We start from the raw sequence: 24,308 nt of genomic DNA on the forward strand, positions 1-24,308 counted from the left end.
TTCAGAGCAGTCTAAGAATCAGCGCTAATTAAGACATAAATCACTTCAGCTTCTGTAGCATAATGGCTAGAGGTAGGGTTGCCAGCTTTTTTTCCAATTAATACCGGCCTTTAGAATGGGCCATGATGTCATTTGGGGGAGGGGAAATGGACAGGTTAGGCAGTGGAATGGACGGATGGGGTAGGGAAATGGGTGGATCTGGTGGGGCAAATGGGTGAGGCATAGGCTGGCTTCTATATAAAAGGCTGTGATTTACCATGTAAGAGTCAGAGAAGGGAGGAATTGGTAGGGTTGCCACCTTTACAAATTTACCAGCAGATATATTGTCAATAAATTTTGAATACCATAGCTGGCAAGTTTCCGACTAGGCCGATGAAATACTGGCTGGGTGGCAACCCTAGCTAGATGTGTGGTCCCTAAACTAATTGCAGGTAGTCAGTGACCCTAGGCACATTGTGATTTCTCTTCTCCTAACAAACACTTTAACTGCACAGGCTTGGAGCCATTTTAATTTATGCATCCAATTCTGCCTTTAGCAAAGAGGTGTCAATATCAATTTGTACTACTCTAACAATTTGCTCATGGGGAGTGTAAAAAGCTGTCAGCACGAGTTATCTGTGTAATGGGGAGAGGTTCTGCTCCAGATGCCTTAGTAATACATCAGTCGATATACAGCTATCTGTAGGGGTAAAATCTATAAGCTCTAGCATAATCCATATGCCTGTGAATAACCACTCATACAACAAAACACACAATAAATGACCAAGCTAGAAACATGTATAAGCTTCTTAAAATGCCATAGGAATGAAAAGAACATGGGTGTGTTTTTATGTATTAAACGCTAAACTCACATTTTGATAAATTTGCCTCATAGTAAAGAAATGTATCTTTATGGTGATAAATATCCCTGATCCAATATCAAAGGGCACTTAGTAATTTACCCAAACTAGATACTATGCTCTGTAAGGCTGTCCAGAGAGTTTACAGTCCCCTGCAATAACTCCAAAGACATCTGTGTATGACGGCATTCTTTTTATAAAAAAAACACTTGAAAACATGGGTTATGTCTTATATGAGCCCTAGTATGAGAACTAGATATCGCTGCCCTATTACCATCACACTGAAAAAGAAGTCTTGAATTATTTTAAAGAATATAATGAGACAATAAAGAAACATAAGAGTCACTCAAAAACTAGCTTTCCATAGCAGCCAGCATATGAGCCTTTAGCCAAATAGCTGGAACTTGGAGTTTTACACAACAAGGATCCATATAAGCAACTCATTAGGAAAAGTAAGTGATTAAAGTGCAAAAAAGGCCATATGGTAGAGTCCTGCAGCAGCTTGGGTACCCACGGGTTACCCTACTCTGTGGGTTACAGGTAGGATTTTCAGATGCTGGTCTCATCCATATTACCTATATTATCTATATTTTACCCTTTTAAACTCTTTTTCCTACCCCCCAACCACTTCTGATCATGTTTTGCAACAACAATACTTCCTCATAGGCAGATATTCAATATCCCCAAACCTGCTTGGCACCTTAAAAAAAAATAGTTTTTTGTAACCTGGCACCTATAATATCCCTACCACCACTGATCTAGTCCTAAATTAACTCTTTCCCCCTGAAAAAGCAAATTGTGCTTTTATATATTTTTAGTATTTTGCTCTTTTTTTCTCACTTTTGTCACTGTTTTGTTTCTAGTTAGTTACAGTGGCACCCTTATGGATGCATGGCTAGGAAACAAACCAATGTTGCGTATCAGTGCCAGTGTTATAGTGCAAGGGCCTGAATATCTGCCATCAGTACCCACTGCTTCTCACCGCATATAATGTGCTGGATTTGTAAATACTAATTGCATTTGACGTATATAATGTGCCTGGGATGTCAGTACCCGCTGCTTTTCTCGCTATAAACCTAAAATCATTTCAGCTAACTGATCAAAAACACAAATGGCTGGAGAACCCCTCACAGAAGTGCATGTATAAATACTTTTACTTTATAAATATTTTAGGGTGAAAAAAGCACCCCACCAATACTTTTGCACAGTATCCCTGGAAGCAGGGCTGCCATCAGAAATCACGGGGCCCCTCAGAACAGAATTTTCTGGGCCCCCTCCTCCCACGCCCCACACGCCTCCCCAATGGCCCCTCCCATCAGTAAAAAGGACACAGAGACATTGGTAGCCAGGGCCCCCTAAAACACTGGTAGCCAGGGCCCCCCTAAAACATTGGTAGCCAGGGTAGCGACCCCCTAAAACATTGCTAGCCAGCCGAGGGCCCCCTAAAACATTGCTGGTCCTCCCCCAGCATCCTCATACTATGGCCCGCTCCCCGCTGCAGCATCCTCCAGTTGCCCCCTAGCATCCTCCACAAAATCCTCCAGCTCCCTCCCAGCATCCTCCAGCTTCCCCCAGCCCCCTCATCAGCATCCTCCAGCCCCCCTTACCATCCTCCAGCTTCCCCCAGCGTCCTTCCCAGCATCCTCCAGCATCCTCCCCAGCATGCTCCAGCCCCACCTACCATCCTACCCCAGCATCCTCCAGCCCCACCTACCATCATCCAGTTTCCCCCCAACGACCTCCCCAACATCCTCCCCAGCATGCTCCAGCCCCACCTACCATCCTACCCCAGCATCCTCCAGCCCCACTTACCATCATCCAGTTTCCCCCCAACAACCTCCCCAACATCCTCCAGCATCCTCCCCAGCATGCTCCAGCCCCACCTACCATCATCCAGTTTCCCCCCAGCGACCTCCCCAACATCCTCCAGCATCCTCCCCAGCATGCTCCAGCCCCACCTACCATCATCCAGCTTACCCAGCATCCTCCAGCCCCCCTTACCATCCTCCACCCCCCCTTACCATCCTCCAGCCCCCCTTACCATCCTCCAGCTTCCCCCAGCGTCGTCCCCAACATCCTCCAGCCCCCCCTAACATCCTCCCCCCTAACATCCTCCTCCCTACCATCCTCCTGAGGCATCTCCTGAGGCATGTCCTGTGGCTCTCCCTGCTCTCCCCAGCACCCGCCTTCTACATCCGCCACCGCCGCCTCCTCCTCCGGCTGTATCCTCTTCTTATGCCCACCGGCTTGCCGCTGCAGTTCTTATAAGGTTGCGCTCGTGGTCAGCGGGTAATTCAATTGGCTGGGCCCCGTGCGTACTTGTGACGTCAGTACGCACGGGGCCCAGCCAATTGAATTACCCGCTGACCACCAATGACCCAAGGGCCCGTAATTCTTTAAAGGGGGCCCGTGCTTAAAAGCTGTGTCACGGCCGGGCCCCCTTTAAAGCAACAATCGGCCGGGCCCGGGACAACAGTCCCCCCTGATGGCGGCCCTGCCTGGAAGTCAGTAGGAGCAGCAAGAGATTCTTTTTTAAGCCAGCGGTGAATCCATTAAGTCTCACATTAGCTTTAGGTCAGTCTATGTATGGCCCATCTTTAGCCTCCCCAAACAAAAAAACCCTCCGCCTATGCACGTCCTGTTTAATGGTGGTCAGCGGGTCGCGGTGGGGTTGGGTACCAGGTCAAAGCAAGTAAAAATGCGGGTTGTGGGTCGAGGTCACAGGCCACAGGTCTAGGTTGGGTCCGGGTCTCAAAAATTGGCTCAGCGCAGGACTCTACCACATGGTACAGAGAGTTTGCAGGCTTTTGTGCTCCTTTTGTGCTCCTTGAAAAGAGCGCTACCTGTATTAGGCATCTCTATCCAAGAGGGGTGTGTAAAGAAGGCATTTAGGCATTCTTATTTACTTAGGCATAACTATATACTTATAAGTATAAGTTTGCTTGGTGGCAGAGCAGGCGGCAGGGGCCCCTGAGGGGGTGTGGGGGCCCCTGGAGTAGCATATCCCAATCCGACCTGGTTTGTTTATTACAAAGAAAAGTCAAGTCAGTCAAAAGTAAAGACTTGTTTAATTAGGTTAATTTCATAAACTTTTGCATTATCGGTTTGAGGACAATAGATTTCTTTTATATGGCGTATGGGAGCTTAGAACACATGCTTTCAATTATTTTCCTTGCCTTATAAAAATGAGGCCATTGAGTATTTAGACTGTCCCTGCCTCATTAATGCAAGTTTCTTTGGTAAGTCCTAAGCAGTTTTTGGTTGGAACGACTTCCTTTCATTACAAATGCCCATCCATCTCAAATAGGAATAATTACAACGGTACATTTTGGACTCCTGTTTTAAAGGAAAGTTGTCCCTTAAAATAAGCTGTACTCTTGGGTCACATCTCTTCATGTGACATAATTTGAATGGCAAGCAAATGTATTTGCTCAAACAGCAGCATTATCCAGCCCCACATGCTGCACTTTCTCTGTTCCCTTTATAGCTGGATGTTAGGACTTTGCGTTTTTGTCAGCCTAATGATCCTCAGAAGCAAGTTGTACTGCTGGGGCCGCAGCGGTATCCAAGTGCTTGTGACAAGCAGAGCCATCGCCAGTGCTATTCCAAGCCGTAGATGTTGTGTACACCTCCTAGGCAACATTGCTTGCCAGCTTTTCATTGCTCACTGTAACAATTAATGCCCCAAGCTAAAATGCTCCCATTTGGATTTTTTCCTAAGATCTCTATCACATGTCATTGAATTGTAAATGCACTTCCAGCTTTCCAGGGTGACACACACTTTCATACTGTAACAAAAAGGAAACAAAAACAAGATGCTATTAAAGTCAGTGTCACAAAATTTAGCAGTAAAATATTTATCTTAAGAGTTTTTTATGTACATTCTATGGCTTAGCCAAGTTCTAAACAGGAGGTCTGTTTCTTAAAGGAGACATATTGGATAAATGGGAAAAACGCTAATTTTGTAGGCAATTATGAATAATATCCGGTGCTGGTTTCACTTTGTGCTAAAAATTAATCCTATCTGTAACAATGGCCCCTTTATTGGAGCTCCCTATAGATCGTATCACTTCTCCGTCCAGTGTGAAATGAAGAGTGGGAGTGTCCTAACGGTCTCTGCCAGAAGCACAGTAGGAGGGGGAGAGCCAATCACAGCCCTGCACTCACACAATCAAAGACGGCTTCAGTTCCCTATCAGGTCAGCCTAGCTGCTGATTGGTTCCTATCCTACAGTGCAATGTACGGAGGGCCGCCGGCTCCCCAGCTCATCCAGAGAATTCAGCCAGCAGGAAGTGGAACAGATGGGCGGGACTAGTGGGGTTTTTGTGGAATTTCTCAATAAATCAGCCTGAAACACAACATTTTTAAGCACAATCGTTCTATATCTAGAGCAGTATAATTCACTGGTACATTCACAATTTTTATAGGATATGTCTCCTTTAAGAAATACGTTGCATTCAGGACAAATTGCAGAAAGGAAAAATAGGGTGTTATACATGTGGCAATAGCCTAAGCCCTAAAATATTAAAATATTGTATTCTGTTATAGTGATGATGATGATGATGATGAGGTATGGATATAAAAGAACCCTCCATTAGAAGAGACCCAATCTCCCAGGGATGGGGAGCATAAAATTCCAAATCTTGTTTTATATGTTTAGTTGGCCAAACATGCCTATCCCACCATGCCGAGTCAGAAGCTTATATATGATATCAGCCTGTGTATGATGTGGTCATCTTCCGATAGGTCTGCGTGTGTCAGCTCCGTGTGCTCCGTGGCGCGTGTGTCCGCACGGGCGCGCGGCAGCGCCAGCGTAGATATGCGCCGGCGCGGTCGCGAGGCCGGAACGATGCCGCACATGGGCGCGCGTCTGGGCGTGCGTTACGCGCAGGCGCGCGACTAAACGCGCGTCATGCGCGGGCGCGCGACTAGGCGCGCGCGCACGGGGGCGCGAGATTACGCACGCCGCGTATTGACGCACGTTGCGTATTGACGCTGCGCGCATGCTCCCTGCGGATTTAAGGACGCCCAGGCCTAACACACTTTGCGAAGTGATCTTTTGCCTGCAAATTGACACTAAGCGTTCCTGAATCCTCCTGACTGTTCTTCTGACTTCTGATTTTGGCTCGGCTTCTGGTTATTCTTCTGATCATCCCCTGGCTTGTTTTCGGACTCTGATTCTCGGTTTGACCTCGGCTTGTTTCTCGACTACCCCTGCTTCATAGTGCCTGTTTGCGTTACTACTGTACAAAGACTGTTGTTACCGGCTTTCTCATCAACGGCACTACTGCTATTCTTCAGCTGGGCCTGTTACTGTCTCCACATCCGGTGTTCAGGTCCAGTGGGAAGCGCAGGAGAGGCTACTAATCATCAGACTACCGTGATACCTGATAGCGTGGCTTGCAGTATGATTTGATAATTTGCCTGGGGAACCAAAACAATGTTATCATACCAATTTGACCCAGAATGTTGGTGGCCAAATCAGTAAAACATTTATTCAACACCCTATCCAAACAAGTGACTCTTACTGTGTATGCCCAGTGTTGGACTGGGCTGTCAGCTTGAGGGCCCCCCACCCCAGCCATAGAGGCCCCTGACATCAACACTAATCCCCCTGCTGTACCTTTGTCCCCAACGTGTTCCTCCAAGTTGCACTTACTTCCTTGCCACTGCCTCTGGCCACTGCAATGTGATCTCCCTTCATGTCAAGCAGTGGGTCTGGGGTGGCGGGGCCCACTATGGCCAAGACCCACCAGGTTTTTTTCTTTGTACCTTTCTCCTTTGCAACTTTACACAACTGCATGCAATTCATGAGAGCAGGTTGAGATGGTACAAGGTGTAAGGCATTTAAGTACACAAAATTTTGCATGCATATTAGTGTATTTCTCTTGCACTAGTAAATAAGTCTTCTGGCCCTAGGCCTGTCCTTACTGGTTAAAAAAGGGCTGAATGTAAGTATAGGTTTACCACCTGTCTGGTTCTCAGGTGAAACTGCCTGCCTGGATTACCAAATAAGGAAATCTGGACAGGACTTTGTATTGAACAGCACAGCAATCAGCCAATCACTGGTCACTAACCCCGCCTCTGACCTCATCTGTCTCTCCCTGATGTCATTGGCCCCACCCATTGCCTGGATTTTCAAGCTGCAAATGTGGCAACCCTAATTGCAACCTTCTCAACTGCCAGCACTTCCTAACTTACATGTCAGAAACACGTGCAAGTTAGTGGAGGAAAAATGGCAGCAATGTATTCACAGGGTGAACATAGGTGTCTGGGCAGAGACCTGTAAACATTTTTCATGGGTTGCACCCAGAATCAATGGCATAACCACTGGGGTGCACCCCTGTGGGCTCCCCCGTGGCCGCGATAAAGCATATTATGGATGGCAGGGCAATTTGTTGGGCGTCCAGAGGGCAGGGAGCATGAGTCCAGAAGGGCGGGGCGAGTAGGGGTCCCGGGTGCATATCTACTCCCTGGGCCCGACTGGGACTAGTTATGCCACTGCCCTGAATAACATGTGCAAAGCACATACGTATGCAGAGAAGAATAGCATAACCTTTTTATAGAGCAGCAGGGACCAGTACAAATATAGCTACTGAATCTGAGCTTTGCTGTATAGAGAAAGATGGAAAATGACTGCATTATATTAAATAACTGCATAAATATATCATTTTCTCATGTGTAACCTGGGAGGTCAGAACACAAGGCACTATGAAATATGCAGTTAGTTGTTTGAGTTTCAAAGTATTATTAAAATTGTATCCTACTGTCAGACTTGATTAAAAGCACTGATGGTTAGATATTAAAGTACAGCGCATTCGCTGTAGAACCCAGCTTTTAGTTTATTGGCTTGCTATTTTCTGGAAGTCATGGCTAAATGTTACACACAATGGAAGCGAAGGATAAAATAATATATCAAAATAGGTTTCTGTCAAGTACAGGTTTAATGGGTTTTCAATGTACCGGTAGAATTGTTCAAGTAACATTGGTATGTGTTGCCACAATCAAGTGTATTTTCAATTGGCAGGAAAGTGTTTTATGGGAAAATTATATTTTTGATTCAATGTTCTCTGTACAATCAATGGTGAAATTGTGGAAGGGCTGTTGGGATTCCTGTATCCTTGCTGAGCTCTGGAACATGTGACCCCCACTGTTAGGAAAGAGACCGTACTTAACAATGTTTGATCAATTAAATATAAACCTTGCTAACAAGATATAGCCCCGAGGCAGTGAAGAGTTCATATTTTAATAATGAGCATTATAAAGATGATGTTAATTTTAAATATAACATTGCTAGAAAAATCCAGCATCCAGAAGTTACAGCAGATTTGCATATAGCAGCTAATGGGTAGGAATTCTCTAAACTGGCTGTTATTTGGAATTGTTGGCTTGATAGGTTCAGCCATTTAATTACAGTATTTTTTATTTATTCCATCAAAATACCACAAATTACATCTCATAAATGCACAGGGTTCGTCTAAAAATCATTTTCCACACAATGTAATTGAATTGATTGGGAGGCGACTTGTTGCCCTTCGGTGCAATGCTTTGGGCAGGAGGAAAACCACAGTAGAGTGCACTAACTGCCACTTGCGCAGCCAGCATAAAATTATTTTACGTTTTCCAGTTTGGAATTTCAGCAGTTACCTGGTTGCTAGGGTTCAAATTACCTTAGCAACCAGGGAGTGTTGTGAATAAGAGAAAATCTGAACAGGAAAATAAGTAATAAAACGTAATATTAACAATAAAATTGTAGCCTTGCAGAGCAGGCCATTCTATAACCTATTAAAAGTTAACCTGATGGTGAACCGCCCCTTTAAAGGGTAGCTTTGATTTGGATGAAACCCATATTTGTGTAATGAAAAAATATATCTTATATGTTCCCTTCAGTTTGTTTCAGATTCGTCCATTGGCCAAAAAACTTTTGTGGCAAAGAATTGACCCTATATTAATACACTGTGCGTGGTTTAGTATTTATGCCTCTTCTACTCTAGAGGGCAGATTTAGTAAAAATCGTGTTTTTTGTTTTTAGAAACTTATATAAACTCCTGAGAGTTTTTTTAATTAAAAAAATTCAAACAATGATGCTTTTTTTAATAGTCAAGATAATTTGTAAGTTGATCATATGGAAGTTTAGAATTTTGTGTTATTTTTATGAGAAATGTTCAATGTAATTAAAGAATTTTAGTGGAGGTCCTAGGAAATTTTCGAGAATACTGTATATTACCATTTCAAGCAAAAACATGAAATGACGCCACTCTGCTTCCCTGCCCCTGGTAAATAAAATTCCTGCCCTTTGGAAAGCAGAGCTGGGCTGATGTATTCTCACTACTCCGGAGGGCTGACTCTGGCCGGAGGGCTGACTCTGGCCGGCTGTCTGGTCTCAAAGTATTTCTGTAACTGATTCCAAAGGCAGAGCAGGCGAGCTGCAGATGGTCGTTCATTTTAAAGAAACGGTACAGATTTTTTAACCAAAGTATATTGCAAATATACTTCTTTTTAGGTGGAGAAACATTAATTATTTTTGTCTTTACATCCCCTTTAAAAAAAACTCCTTTTCTTAGAGTCAAGGGATTAAATGAATTGCCAAAGTATTTGGTGGGGGGAGTCTTTTTATACACAATTATTTTTAACAATTTGGATCTGTAGCCAAACATAGGTTGAATGAGGAACACTCCAAATGATACTGACTCTGATTTGTGGTTAAGAACTGGGCAACTCCTGGGTCCTGTGAAATGGTAAATAAAGGTAATGTTAAAAATAAACCTTCTCAGTTGTCAGACCTTGAAGGCAATGGCAAAAATTGAAAAGAGCACACTACCTTCATAGTCTGGCTATCAAGCATTACCCAGTTTGTCAGTTGCACTATCATTCTTGTTCCTGCCCTATCTCAGAACAAGTTGTGGTTGCTGTGCAAAGCGATGATATATGATTGGAAGGGACACTAAAGAATGAAATACAGATGAAAAACAAACTGGTTGCAAATTTTCACAAGTAACAAGAAAATTGCCTTCTGCTACTTAAAGGCTTAACGGTTTCTGAGAAGCTCTTTCCAACTAGCCCCCATTTGCCTCAAATGAACAGCACAACATCTGCTCGCAATGTTTCAAGCCCAGCGCCATTCGATTGCTCTAATGTCCTTTTTTCTTTTTTTATCCTCAAGTTGGTAGGAAATGTGTTCCTTCAATTAAAGTAACATCAACGAACCCGCTTAGGGGAGATAATCACTTCATTGATTTTCTTTCTGTGTAAACAGCACTCAGCAGCAGTCTGGTAAACATCGATAATTCTTAAACACAAGAGTAATGGCAACAGAGAACATTTAAATTCAGCTAGAACAATCAGAAGGAGTCGTTTGGTTTCCCGTTTGTTTTAAATAACTCATTTTATATTTTCTTTCTGCTTTCAGAAATGACATTTCTATCGAATACTCTGTTAAAGGAGAAGTCCATGTTTAAATTTAGTTTTATAAATGTGCCATAGATTTAGTGCACCAAAAGGCAGCGCAGAACTCATATACAATGAGGGGCCTTGACCTGGCACTTGAGCTTACATATATTTGGCTGAAATAGCAATTAAACAATTATATATATACCAGCGTACTGTTTGCACTCTGTATAAGCTAATTGCCTGGGTGCCAGAATCAAAAAACTAAATAACATCATATAAAACTGCACTCACAGGTCGGTAATTTATTTTATGTTTCGGTCTCAGTAGAGACCTTTTGAGGGAGGGGGGCAACTACAGGTATGGGACCTGTTATCCAGAATGCTGGGACCTGGGGTTTTCCGGATAAGGGATTTTTCCATAATTTGGATCTCCATAACGTAAGTCTGCTAAAAATCATTTAAATATTGAATAAACCTGATAGGCTTGTTTTGCCTCCAATAAGGATTCATTAAATCTTAGTTGGGATCAAGTACAAGGTACATTTTTATTACTACGGAGAAAAAGGAAATCATTTTTGAAAATTAGAATTATTGGCTTATAATGGAGTCTATGGGAGATGGACTTTCCGTAATTTGGAACTTTCTGGATAACAGGTTTCCAGATAAGGGATCCCATACCTGTACCAACGGTCCTATTTTTTTTTCATGATTCGTTGTTGTTTTAATTAAACTTGATTTCTCTAAATTTTTCACTGTTTATTACATGTTAAAACCATGAAAAACACAAATTAATTTTACATGCAACTTACTTGCTTTCAATGTTAAAACTCCCAAATAATTGCCCTTTTTTATTGCCCACCACTGGGATCCCCTGACTGTATCTGGGAAGGTTGGGAGCTATAACATGGAGCTGGGCACTGCTCCTTTAGGAAGTTGTGCTCACCACTACATTTTAAACCATTGGGCCGGGTGCAATCAGGCTATACCACAAAATTCACATGGACACAAACAAGAAGTCTTCTGCACTCACCCATTATCAATATATATAGGGCATTAAGAAACTTTGTGCATTAGGCTACTATGAAAATAGATAATAGCTACTTTACATTTATATAAAGTTTGAAACACATGTGCTCTGTGTGTGTGTGTGCCAATAATGGCAGTATATTGTTTCTGGTAGGTCAAAATGAGTGCTGAAATATGGGTGCTGGTCAAAGCTACAGTGTGGGTTAGACAGAGTACTGGCGGTCTCTTCCCTTGTTTCATGTACAAATTGTAGCCTAATATTGCTTCTAGCTGCTGTTTGGCCTTTGGTATTAGTATCCCCTCACAAGGGTATGTTGGTTAGCATAAATTTCCCTGCTTGTCTCACTAGTAAAGGGTAAGTGAACTTGTTTCTGCTTTTCAGTCACTGGTGGATTAACTATCTATCTATCTATCTATCTATCTATCTATCTATATAAATATGACATTAAGACATTCTGTACATTAAGCTACAAAGAAATGAAGAAGGGGATGACTTTGACGTAGTTGGCCAGCTTGAAGTATATTGCAATGTATGGACAAACAATCCCTGTTTTGCTTAAAGGGGAGGGCATTTCTATGTAGCTTAATGCACAGAATTTCTTAATGTCCTATATATATTGATAATGGGTGAGTGCAGGGAACCTCTTGTTGTTGCTTCTATGTATTTTGTGGTCACAACCTCATTGCATCCCCGCCTAATGGTTTAAGAGACTGTTATTATTGTTATTATTATTATTGCTTATTATAAGTCCTTTGTGGAGCGGCCCGTCTTTCCTCCTAGTATTTATACCACAAACTAAGGTCTGCACCCAGGCATTGGATTTTTTATTTTTTCGTGAGTGCCTACCTGATGGAACTTTATATATATATCTCAAGAGGAGTCTTTAACAAAGGCACCAAAAATGCAGATGCTCTAAAATAGATGCAAATTGAATATTTGATACAATTTATTGAGGTTAATGTACTTGCAGCCAAACAAACTCCTGAACTTCCACATGGTTGCCAATGTGTCCATTTCTCTCCAGGATTCCCAGCGCAGGTTGCGCCACGAGGCACACTGCTGCTGAAATGGAGGCTAATACTGAACTGAGAAAGCAGTCGGGTGACTGGTGAAACATCTTCAAGAAAAACACAGCAAGTCCAGTTGATTTGACTTATTGCTACAGATATACCATTATCTCAGGTTTTGTTTACTTTCTCTGTGTCACGGATAACTTGAATGAGAAGCCAGTGTGAACAATTTTAGCAATGCATGCTGGGAAATGTTAGTCCTCTGGCCACTAAAATGTTATGTGGGTATGAAAGTTATTATCTTTCTAAGAATGTCTTAAAGTTGAAATAAAAGTGCCACCAATTGCTCGAAGAAATAAACTGTAATAAAGTGCTAGTGCTCTCTGGGGCCAAACAAACGCAACCTAATGGATTGAAACCTATAAAACATGCTTTCCAATGGCTTTCAGCTCATATTTTATCTTTAGATGTTGCAGTTTTTGCAGTATATCCCAAACTGTGCTTTTCTCTAGCAGATTATATGGCACAGGCGTAAAGCTTTATGGCTACTAGAGTGTGACCCATATGAGACCTGAACATTTACTTTGTATTATGTTTTGTGGGTCTAAGGCAATGCTTGCACAGAGATCAATTTTAATACAGGAATATGAAACAAGACTCCAGCGAGTTAACAAAAAAGCTAATTTACAATCACAAAAAGGAAGGGTAAAGGGCAATACTCCTTATACAGAAACCTCCAGGTCCCAAGAATTGCAGATAAAAGATCCCATATCTGCATCTTGATTGTTATTGAAATTTTCATTATATTTAGAAAGTGTCTTATTTACAAGCTTATATAAAATGTTTGTGTTAGCAATAGTTCCCCTATTTCTGGTAATGGTGCAGGCAGGGCCTTTATCAGTTATTATGGGGCCCCATACCACTAAGTTAGCAGTTAGAAGCTCCAATTATAAACCCATCAGTCACATGGTTCCCATAGGCAGTTGGAGGGGCATCAATAAAAAAAAATGCCCAGAAACACATGACCACACCCAGACCCTACCCAAACCCTGAAGCCTCAACTCCTTTATGACTCCCAACTCACTTTTGGGGCGCTGTGGTGCCCCTGACTGAAGTATCCCCTGTACTGGGACTAAAAGTTACTGTAATAAACCAGTTACTCTCAGGGCCGGAACTAGGGGTAGGCAGAAGAGGCAGCTCCTAGGGCGCAACGATTAGGGGGTGCAAGGCAGGAGCCTCTCCTGCCTACCCCTAGTCCTCCACCTTTGTCATTGCCCCCGCCGCTTGTCATTAGCGGCAGGGGCAATTACCCATCTCATCGCACCCCTCCTAGAACTGGGGGGGCGGGGTCTGTGCGATGCGATGGGTCATTGCAGGTGCAGGGGCGAGGTGGCCGACCGGGTTGCCTAGGGCAAACGGTATATCAGCCATGCAGCCATAGTTTTAGGAACATCTAGGGCAGAAATCTCATTCTAACTGTCCTTTAAGATGGGTTTCCAGAACAAAGGGCAAGAACAGTTTGTAACTTTAGGTGAATGTCTCCTTTAAGCTGTTTGATATTATTTTATTATTTCCCTGAAACTGCTAGCTGGACTCATAAAGCCTCATTTTAGCTTCCCATGACTCCATGAATATTTGTGCTGTGATATTAGTGGTTTGCATTCCCCTGGCTGTGCCTGGTGCCTGAGCATGAATCAGAAAGTGAATGGTTTATAACAACTCATGTTACCCTGTAATAAAGTGTATCTATTATTTCTCATTGCTACTACAAACACAGACAGATCTTTTGTTTTATAAAACTTTATTTAGAATTTACATATATATTGTATAATAACAAGATAAGAATGAACAATGTGTCCGACTGTCCAGGCAGAAAATGTTTTTTTTCTTGTTGAACATAATTGTCTGGGCCCTGTGATTCAGTTTATAGAACTTTCTGTGCCTACTTCAGTACTACTTCAACGTGACTCCAATGCTTGAAAAAAAGTAATTGTGGAAAAAATGCCCATTGACATCATGCGTTTAATGAATTTTCACTGTTTTTTCACTAATTCTCAGTTCTGTCATTGCTTTTTCAATTATCGTGTATAGCAGCCATTGCTGTCATTTGCTGTTGTAATTGTGTCCTTGATTCTGTGTGGCTGTAATAAAGGGGTTTCTGAAGACCCCACTCCTGGGCTTACATGGCACTCAGAAGTCAGACAAAAACTCTACATTATTTTATTTTTAGAACCGAAAGGATCTTCTAAAAACATTAACAGTGAGTGAGGAAAAAATATTGGCAAGGCGCTGCCATACTGATTCCTCATTTCTCTTGATATTCTGGAGCTGAGCTTTGATCTCATCCAGTTCTTTCCGTAAATGGGCCATATTCTCTTTAATGCTGTGTATAGCAACCTTGGTGTCTCTATGTTCCATCTGAGCTGCAGCCATTTTATCTTTTAGCTTCAGGGCTACTGCCCTTAATAGCTCCAGTATCTGCTCTTGCTGTGAGGCAGTGCTGCTTGTTGGACTAAACCAATGAATAAAGCCTACTTGCCACATTGCCAGGGAAAGTAACACAACTGCTATGAACACAATCACAGTGATCTTGCATGTTGTGCCCCTGCCTGGGTGAGGCTTGTACTGCTGGGTGCTGTGGGGAGGATGTATTATCCTGTAATTAGAAGAAGTTTCAGTAACAATATTTCTTGCTTCTCTGATTCTTTTGCTTCTACGAAGATTCTTAGGAAGATTTTGATCCATCGTTAGTAAATTGTTAATATGTTTGGTTTAAAGGTGATAAGAACAAAATGATCTTGATGCTTTCTCTGCTGAGAAGACTCAAGAAGTGAAGATGCTTTTATCAAAGCAACAGATCAGGTTACAGCAGAGACATTGTGACATCACAAATACATTATGACATCACAATTTCATTGTGACATCACAAAGGCTCCTAAGAGCAGGAGATGCAACAGGACTGTTGATGATGTCACAATGCAACTTGCAGATCAGTTACCTCCTGCTCTTAGGAGTGATGTCACAATGAAATTGTGATGTCATAATGAATTTGTGATGTCACAATGTCTCTGCTGTAACCTGATCTGTTGCTTTGCTAAAAGCATCTTCATTTCTTGAGTCTTCTCAGCAGAGAAAGCATCAAGATAATTTTGTTCTTATCACCTTTAAACCAAACATATTAACCATTTACTAACGATGGATCAAAATCTTCCTAAGAATCTTCGTAGAAGTAAAAGAATCAGAGCCATCAGAGAAGCAAGAAATATTGTTACTGAATCTTCCTCTAATTACAGGATAATACATCTTCCCCACAGCACCCAGCAGTACAAGCCTCACCCAGGCAGGGGCACAACATGCAAGATCACTGTGATTGTGTTCATAGCAGTTGTGTTACTTTCCCTGGCAATGTGGCAAGTAGGCTTTATTCATTGGTTTAGTCCAACAAGCAGCACCTCCTCACAGCAAGAGCAGATACTGGAGCTATTAAGGTCAGTAGCACTGAAGCTAAAGGATAAAATGGCTGCAACTCAGATGGAACATAGAGACACCAAGGTTGCTATACACAGCATTAAAGAGAATATGGCCCATTTAAGGAAAGAACTGGATGAGATCAAAGCTCAACTCCAGAATATCAAGAGAAATGAGGAATCAGTATGGCAGCGCCTTGCTAATATTTTTTCCTCAATCACTGTTAATGTTTTTAGAAGATCCTTTCGGTTCTAAAAATAAAATAATGTAGAGTTTTTGTCTGACTTCTGAGTGCCATGTAAGCCCAGGAGTGGGGTCTTCAGAAACCCCTTTATTACAGCCGCACAGAATCAAGGACACAATTACAACAGCAAATGACAGCAATGGCTGCTATACACGATAATTGAAAAAGCAATGACAGAACTGAGAACTAGTGAAAAAAACAGTGAAAATTCATAAAACTCATGACGTTAATGGGCGTTTTTTCCACAATTACTTTTTTTCAAGCATTGGAGTCACGTTGAAGTAGTACTGAAGTAGGCACTGAAAGTTCTACAAATTCGGACACCTTGTTCATTCCTATCTTGTATTATACAATGTGCAAGTAAAATGTAAATAAAGTTTTATAAACAAAAGATCTGTCTGTGTTTGTAGTAGCAATGAGAATGAATAGATACACTTTATTGCAGGGTACCAGTGTTTGTTCTCATTAGTCATTTCAGGTTTTGGCATTGAACCATCTCTTATCAAGACCTTTTATAAACGTAATAGTGGCGTTTCTGTGTTCCACTCCTCATTAGAACATTTAGAGGGCAGAGGTTGGGAAGCAGGCAACACCAAGATATCTAGTGTAGGGGATAACATATGCATTGACTTTTTTGAGTTTAAATAGAGTTTAAAACAAAGCTTTGCAATGTGATTCGAACCTCTTCTGTGTCAAGATATATGCCTGGTAAGTGAATGACAGCCATTCTCTCCCTGGAGAGGGGCTATGTAAGCATTGCTTTAACATGGAATATAATGTAAGACTTTCTACGAAAATTCTCATCCATCCAGGTCATGACACAGAATATTTCTTGAAATTTTTTCACATCTCATCAAAGGAATACACACTGGACTGGATGGCACTCACATATCTGTGAGTTTCAGCCAACACCTAACTCAAAAAGTTCAGTAAAACCATTGTGATTGGATATCTATGACTATACTTAGTATAGTAAGTACACTTATACTGAAGAAGCTGCTCATTTGTGTGGTGAAACATTTTCAAGAAAATTCAAAATGTCCAGTTGCTTTAGACTTAATTCACTGGATTCTGTATAACTAAAGATGTTATTAATAGAGTAAGGCTGGTAGTATGCCTACAGGATGTCTGGGGAAGGCACACAGCCATTGTTTTTTTTCACGTAAACCCCACAAATTGCAGGGAGACTTATCTATCCACCAGAGGGAAAGAGCTGGCTTCAATTACAACGATACATTTGGTTGGTTCATTAAGATGTTATATGACCAGTAATAGGAATGAGTGATCTTTGTTCGTCTGATACAGATTTGTCTGCACTTTTTTTTTTTGCTATGAGTTATCTTGGCCCTAGCACAAAAGGGGGTAGGAAGGGTCTACCCCCAGGGTCCACCAGGTACCCGAGTCAATGGGGCCAGTCTGATGCTTGGGGGCACATTTACTAATCCACGAACATCCAAAAAGCATTCGTATGCGTTTTTTTCGTAATGATCGGTATTTTGCGACTTTTTCGCGAATTGTCGCGAATTTTTCGAGCGCTCAATACGAAAAAGTCGTGACAATTCGCGAAAGTCGTAATGGCTATGAAAAAGTCGCAACAATTCACGAAAGTCATAATGGCATTGAAAAAGTCGCGACAATTCATGAAATTTGTAATGGCTATGAAAAAGTCGTGACAATTCGCACAAGTCGTAACGGTTATGAAAAAGTCGCAACAATTTACGAAAAAGTCGCAACAATTTACGAAAAAGTCGTAACGGCAACGAAAAAATCGCAAAAAATACGAAAAAGTCGCAAAATGTTCGTTTTCCAATCCGAATTTTTCTCATTCGGATTCGTGGATTAGTAAATCAGCCCCTAGGAGTAGACTGTAAGGAGCTCAAGCTCTGCCAGTGCTAACACAGTGTGTCGTATCAAGTGGTTGCTGCACAGAATACAGATTTCTCTGGCTTGAGCTAAAATTCCCCAATAGAACTGCTAGTAAGCCAAAGAAAAATTGTTATTCTTCGGTAGTTACCCAGTGTGAAGTTTTTGGAGACCACTGGCTCCAAAATCATGGCTTCCTGTGCACCATTACCCGCCCTGGTTGCGTATTTTAATAGGACACTGTGTTGTTTTGCAGGCAGGATGTTTCCCAGTTTGCTCTGCATGCAAATACATATTGTTAAATGAAGCGTGTAGCCATATGAAGCTACTTTCCATATCTGATGAACTATTTAAGATAAGCAATTAGAATAGCAATTTAACGCTGCATATTAAAAGGACGATTGGCTGGGAGTCTATTTTCTTCATTGGATATCTGCAGGGCATCTATCATCCAGCCTTTTAACTTTGATAATTCTAGGCAGATTCATTTTGTTCTGTTATTTCAAGATATTGCTCATTCTATCAGTGCCATTCTTCATTATTCAGCAGATTCCAGGCTGTATTTGAACTGAATGGCCAGACTGGGAACCTAAGCTTAATTCTACATTTCTGCACTGAATGGGGGCACCCAAAGCAAATATAGTGATGAGCGAATGTTTTCACCAAGCATGGATTCACAGCAAAATTCCACATTTTGCCATTGGCGAATTGTTTTGCAAAACTGCTGCAAAAATTTAATGAGACAAAAATTTGAAGAGTGAAGAAAGAGTTATGATCGCATCAAAAAAGTAGCGTGTCAAAAAAATCACGCGGTAGCCGTCATTTCCTCATCACTAACTACAATTGGTCAGTTGCTATACCAAGAAACAAAGGCAGATTTACCTTTCCTTGGCTATTTATGTTTTGCCATTGGTTAAGCAACTTTTTATTGGCCTTTGTTTTTAAAGTTTTTGACTTATTTGCCTTCTACTTCAAATTCTATTCATCTTTCAAATGGCCTGACATCTAAACAATAAATACTCTTTAAGGCTACAATTTTATTACTGCTATTTTTTTCATTACTCGTCTTTCTATTTAGGCCCTTTCCTATTCATAATTCAAACTCTCGTTCAAATCAATGCCTGATTACTAGGGTAAGTGGAGTGCTGACAAATAACTCAGAAACCACAAAGAATAAAAAAACCAACTGCAAGTTGTATTGTATCCCTTTAAACATCATGTCAAAAAGTAATTTAAAAGTGAATAAACCCTTGGTTTTATCCCTTCTTTTTGTCTTCTGTTCTCTATAAAAGTTTATAAACTGTGTTTGACAAAGGAATATGTACTGACAAGGAAACTGAAGGATCAAAATCTTCTTATAAATTCTCGTAGACGCAAATGTATCTGAACCACTAATGAATAAGCAGTAATATTGCACCTAAAGCCTCCTCTAATTACAGGATAATACATCTTCCCCACAGCACCCAGCAGTACAAGCCTCACCCAGGCAGGGGCACAACATGCAAGATCACTGTGATTGTGTTCATAGCAGTTGTGTTACTTTCCCTGGCAATGTGGCAAGTAGGCTTTATTCATTGGTTTAGTCCAACAAGCAGCACTGCCTCACAGCAAGAGCAGACACTGGAGCCATTAAGGGCAGTAGCCCTGAAGCTAAAGGATAAAATGACTGCACTTCAGATGGAACATAGAGACACCATGGTTGCTATACAGAGCATTAATGAGAATATGGTCCATTTATGGAATGAATTAGATGAGATCAAAGCTCAACTCCCGAATCTCAAGAAAAATGAGGAATCAGTATGGCAGCGTCTCGCTAACATATTTTCCTCACTCAATGTTAATGTTTTTAGAAGATTCTTTTGGTTCTAAAAATGGAACAATGTAGGGTTTTGTCTGACTTTTGAGTGAGGTGAGACTGCTTTGCATTAAGTAGATCATGGAGAGAGCAAAGACAGAACTTACAGTTTCTCCAGATCAGAACCTACGTCCCGTGAATGCAGAGCTACCATTCCCTTGGTCTCTTCTCACAGCACAGTGAGGGAAGAGGCAGAGATATAACAGAAGGCAAAGGTACAGAAGTTGGTACCATCGTAACAGTTAAAATAAAATCCTATTTAAGTAGACACTAAAAGTTCTACAAACTGAATTACAGGACCCAGAAGATTACATTCGACAAGAAAAAAACAATTTCTGCCTGGACAGTCGGACACATTGCTCATTTTTATCTTGTTATTATAAATGTATATGTAAAATGTACGTAAAGCGTTATAAAACAGCAGTTCTGTCTGTGTTTAAAGTAACAATGTGAATTAATATATTTTTTTTATTGCAGGGTAACATGAGTAATGATAAACCATTCACTTTCTGATTCATGCTCAGGCACCAGGCACAGCAAGGGGAATGCAAACCACTAATAACACAGCACAAATAATCATGGTGTGGCATTTTCACTGATGCTAAAATGAGGCTTCATTAGCCTAGCTAGTAGAGTTTTTTTTTAGCAGTGCCAATAGTCAGGGAGTTATCTTGTTACCTTCCCATTGTTCGGCTGCTGGGGAGGGAGGGGGTGACATCACCCCAACTTGCAGCGCAGCAGTAAAGAGAGACTGAAGTTTATCAGAGCACAAGTCATATAACTGGGGGCACCCGGGAAACTAGGAACTTGTCTTACCTCATTATGAAATTTAAATCAAATATAAATAACCTGTTCTTTTGAAAAATGGATTTCAATGCGGGATTCTGCTGTTTGGAGCTTTGTTAACTGATGCATTTTGTAAAAGACATGTTTTGCTATGACACAATTCATTTAAAGATTAAGTAAACCTTTTTTAAATTTCTAAAATTACACTGTACAGCCCCTATAATAATATACCTTTCTCTCTGCATTCAGATTTATTTTGTTTCTCTATTACAGCCAGTTCAACTAGAGCTCTTTTACTGACTTCCTTGTCTAGAGTGAAACTCCACCCACTTTTGATTTCTAAGCACCTCCTCTCCAACTATGATGACCCCTAAAAGGTGCTTACTTGCACGCCTGATTGATTTGAACTAGAGCAGAGGCAGTGAGCATGCCCAGTAGGCAAGTCTTTGAGGTCTTCATAATCAGAGAGCGAAGGAGGGCTCAGAAAGCAAAAGGGGGCAGAGATTCACACTAGACAAGAAGTCAGTAAAAGAGCTGCAGTTCAGTTGGTTGTAACAGAGGAAAAAATATAAATCTGCATTCAGGGAGAAAGTTATGTTATTCTGGGGGCTGTTAGGAGTAATTTTAAAGGGTTTTTAAAATAAAAGGCTTACTTGTCCTGTAAATGTTGTTGCAGTGTCTATAGAAGCTTTGCTATTTCAGAGGGAAACATAGATTTCATTATGTTATCATTCTTTATATAGTGCCTACACATTTACACAGTAGTGTACAGAGGTTGTTTATCATTCACATCACTTGCTGCCCCAGTGGAGCTTACAATCTAATTATTTGTGCAAGGAATTTTTCCACCTAACACAGAGCAATTTAATTGTAGATATCTGCAGTAGGTAGAATAGAAACATGTAGGGGGAAAATGCCATTTAAATTCAGAAAGGATTTACTGAAGCAAAAATAATGCAAACTAACTTAATCCATAAGTTGCTATGGGAGAAAGCTCATCAGAATACTAGGTTCATATAAAATAGTCTACGTGCAAAAATGAGTTTATTGGACTGCAGTTTGTCAATAGCAGAAGCGGAATAAATAATGCACACCCAGCAACATGACATGGCATGAATTCTAGTTTGTCTTCCTTCATCTCCGCACCACTAGAATAACTCCAGATATAAAAAAAATCTGGTATTTCCGTGCAGTAAATGAGCTTGCATGCAAATATTATTAAACAAGACCCGAGAGATTTGGCGCCATAACGTGCTATGACACGAGAAACAATGAAGATTAATGTGCAGATAACAAAGTGACAAGAATCTTAATATTGTGGTAATAGAAATGCTCTGGTTGGAGCAAGGTGCAAAGAGTTGCATGATCTGTAAATTGCATGGAAATGCATAATAAGGCTCCTAAATATGACAAATAACATACAGAGCATGCAATGTAAATGGTTACCAATGTTCATTAGCAATCATGTTTAATTTTGCATCCAAACATGCTCCTAACACTCCTGTATAGTTGCACTAAGTGATTTTATAAGTGCAAGTGTGCCTACTGACAATGAGAGTTGAGATACCCACAGCAGGCAGCACCCCACAAGTTACCAGGGGTGGCAAAAAGCCGCTCCTCCGGTGCTGTAAAGTTAAGTGCATTGCGTAAACTGCCTCAGGCAACATTTATACTAGAATCGCCCCTGATCTCTGGAAATACCACCACCCTGAATGTGGCAGTAATTCCATGGTTCCTACAGTGGGTTGGGTCAATAAGTACAACAGACTTGCACCAAAAGAATTAAATACTAATGCTATTTTTTTAAATGTATGCTATCAGTGCCAGGTCTACAGGTGAGGGAGCCCAAGGCTTATCCCCATATTCATAACCCCCCACCAACACCAGGACCTGACCTGCTCCACTGTAAAAGAGGGGGGGGGGGGCACTATTTTAAATGGGTTGTTCACAATTATATTAACTTAAATATGATGTGGAGAGTACTATTCTAAGACAATTTGCAAATGGTCTTCATTTTTTATTATTTGCAGTTTTTATTTTTTTATCTGTTTGTTCAGCAGCTCTACAGGCTGGAATTTCAGCAGCTAGGGTCCAATATAACCTAGCAACCAGCCAGTGGTGTGAACGAGAAACAAAAATATGAATAGAAAAGGGCCTAAATAGAAAGATACAACCTAACAACAATAAAATTGAAGCCTCACGAAGCAATAATTTTTTGTCTGCTGGGATCAGTGACTGTGATTTGAAAGCTGAAAAGAGCTTTGTACATGTGCTTTGCACACATTAATGTCCTTTTAGATTTTTAGTGAACTGTAGATTTGTTGTATCTGCTTTTGATGATTTTATTTGCCTTTATCATAGGTTTATAATCCTTGACATAAGTACATAAGTATTTCTATACCAGTGGGGGGGGGGCAGACAGAAGAGGCTGTAATTGTGTTTGAACTCATCCATAAATATCCGTCAATATAGCAGTGGTAATCAAAAGATACATGCAGGATCCTAACTGCATTTTTAATCAATGCATATCCCCTATGGACCCTAATTTCCTAACTGGCCTGTATGCAACAGCAGAAACATTCCGCCCCTGAAGTATTTTTTATAATGCAAAGTGATTTTGATATCAATCTCTGTTTACGGGGCCCCGTCTGCTGTTATATTATCTCTGCAGGATTCTGATATCCTGTTCAATCCTTACAAGTGCTGTTGAAGAACCATGGGGCTGATCACAAATTAGAAAATGTTCTATGCAGCAGATTCATGATATTTCTTTCCACTTCTCCATTTATTCTAAATTAGCCTGGACATGTTATATATAGAACTGAGCTGCTCACACTTATAAGGGGAGTCAAGCTATTAAGCACTAAGGGCTGGTCATAACAGGTATGGGGATGGCATTTATTTAACGCGTTGAACTCAAAGCAGTGATTCACAGATTAATAACACTTCTGGTGTCACATGAAAACTCTCCCACTGCAGAGCTGAGAAAAATACAGATCAGAGTCCATCTTCAAATGAAGAAAGAATTTTGTATAAGGAGTTTATTGTATTAGGTATTAGCCGCAGTCCATCATAGTAACACATTTCCATTCGATCTTAATATTGTTTCAAAAGCCCTTATGATCATGAAAGTGTACCACAAGGCTTTTCATTGGTCCTAGTTTCCTAGGTTAACCTGCCTCGAGTGCAGAAGAAAACTGAATTACCCAGAGAAATCTCATACAGTTATAGCTTACTACAGTAAGGTCCAACCCAAGCAGGTATATGGCCATTTATTTTCATGGAATTACAAAGGAATTGGATAAACAAACATATGGAATTGTTGCTCCACATCATGTTCAGTGACTCCCACCAGGTGTAGGAAAGCTTCAGTGTGAAGAACTAGATTTCCCAGTTGATCCTTCTTTTGCACTAGTATAAAAGACAATTAGTAGTAGTTTTCTATTTCACGGGAGCGTGAAACTCAGTAGCAAATTTGCCACCAACCTTCAGGCAAAGGTGAAAGCAAAGGTGCCTTGGCCAGTAATATTAAATATGAAAAATAGACTCTGATATTGTCACACAGAATTGGTCTGTGTGTACCTTTTGGCTTTCAAATATTCATGTAGGCAGATTGATGGCATACCCATCCATAGGGTATTTCTTTATTTGAGACCTGTGGCAAAATATGGCCATCGTGTCTTATAGGGCAAGCTAGCAAGGATAGGAATAATTCCTGCATACGAAATTAAGGGTCTCTCATACAACTATGGGTAAGAAATAAAACAGACAGGAACCTATAATACTATGGAACTAGATAATATATGAATTTGTAGTTAAATATAGTA

General features: G+C 41.0%; 1 long non-coding RNA gene across 1 annotated transcript in view; it reads right to left on the reverse strand.

The window, feature by feature from the left end:
• Positions 1–3,887: 3,887 nt before the first annotated feature.
• LOC116408893 overlaps positions 3,888–24,308 on the reverse strand; it is a 29,828-nt gene continuing 9,407 nt past the window's right edge. Inside the window, exon 2 of the long non-coding RNA XR_004221382.1 lies at positions 3,888–4,627. This is a non-coding gene — a long non-coding RNA (uncharacterized LOC116408893). The remainder of the gene's footprint in view (positions 4,628–24,308) is intronic.

This window comes from Xenopus tropicalis, chromosome 2, assembly GCF_000004195.4.
Source record: "Xenopus tropicalis strain Nigerian chromosome 2, UCB_Xtro_10.0, whole genome shotgun sequence".
Lineage (NCBI taxonomy): Eukaryota > Metazoa > Chordata > Amphibia > Anura > Pipidae > Xenopus > Xenopus tropicalis.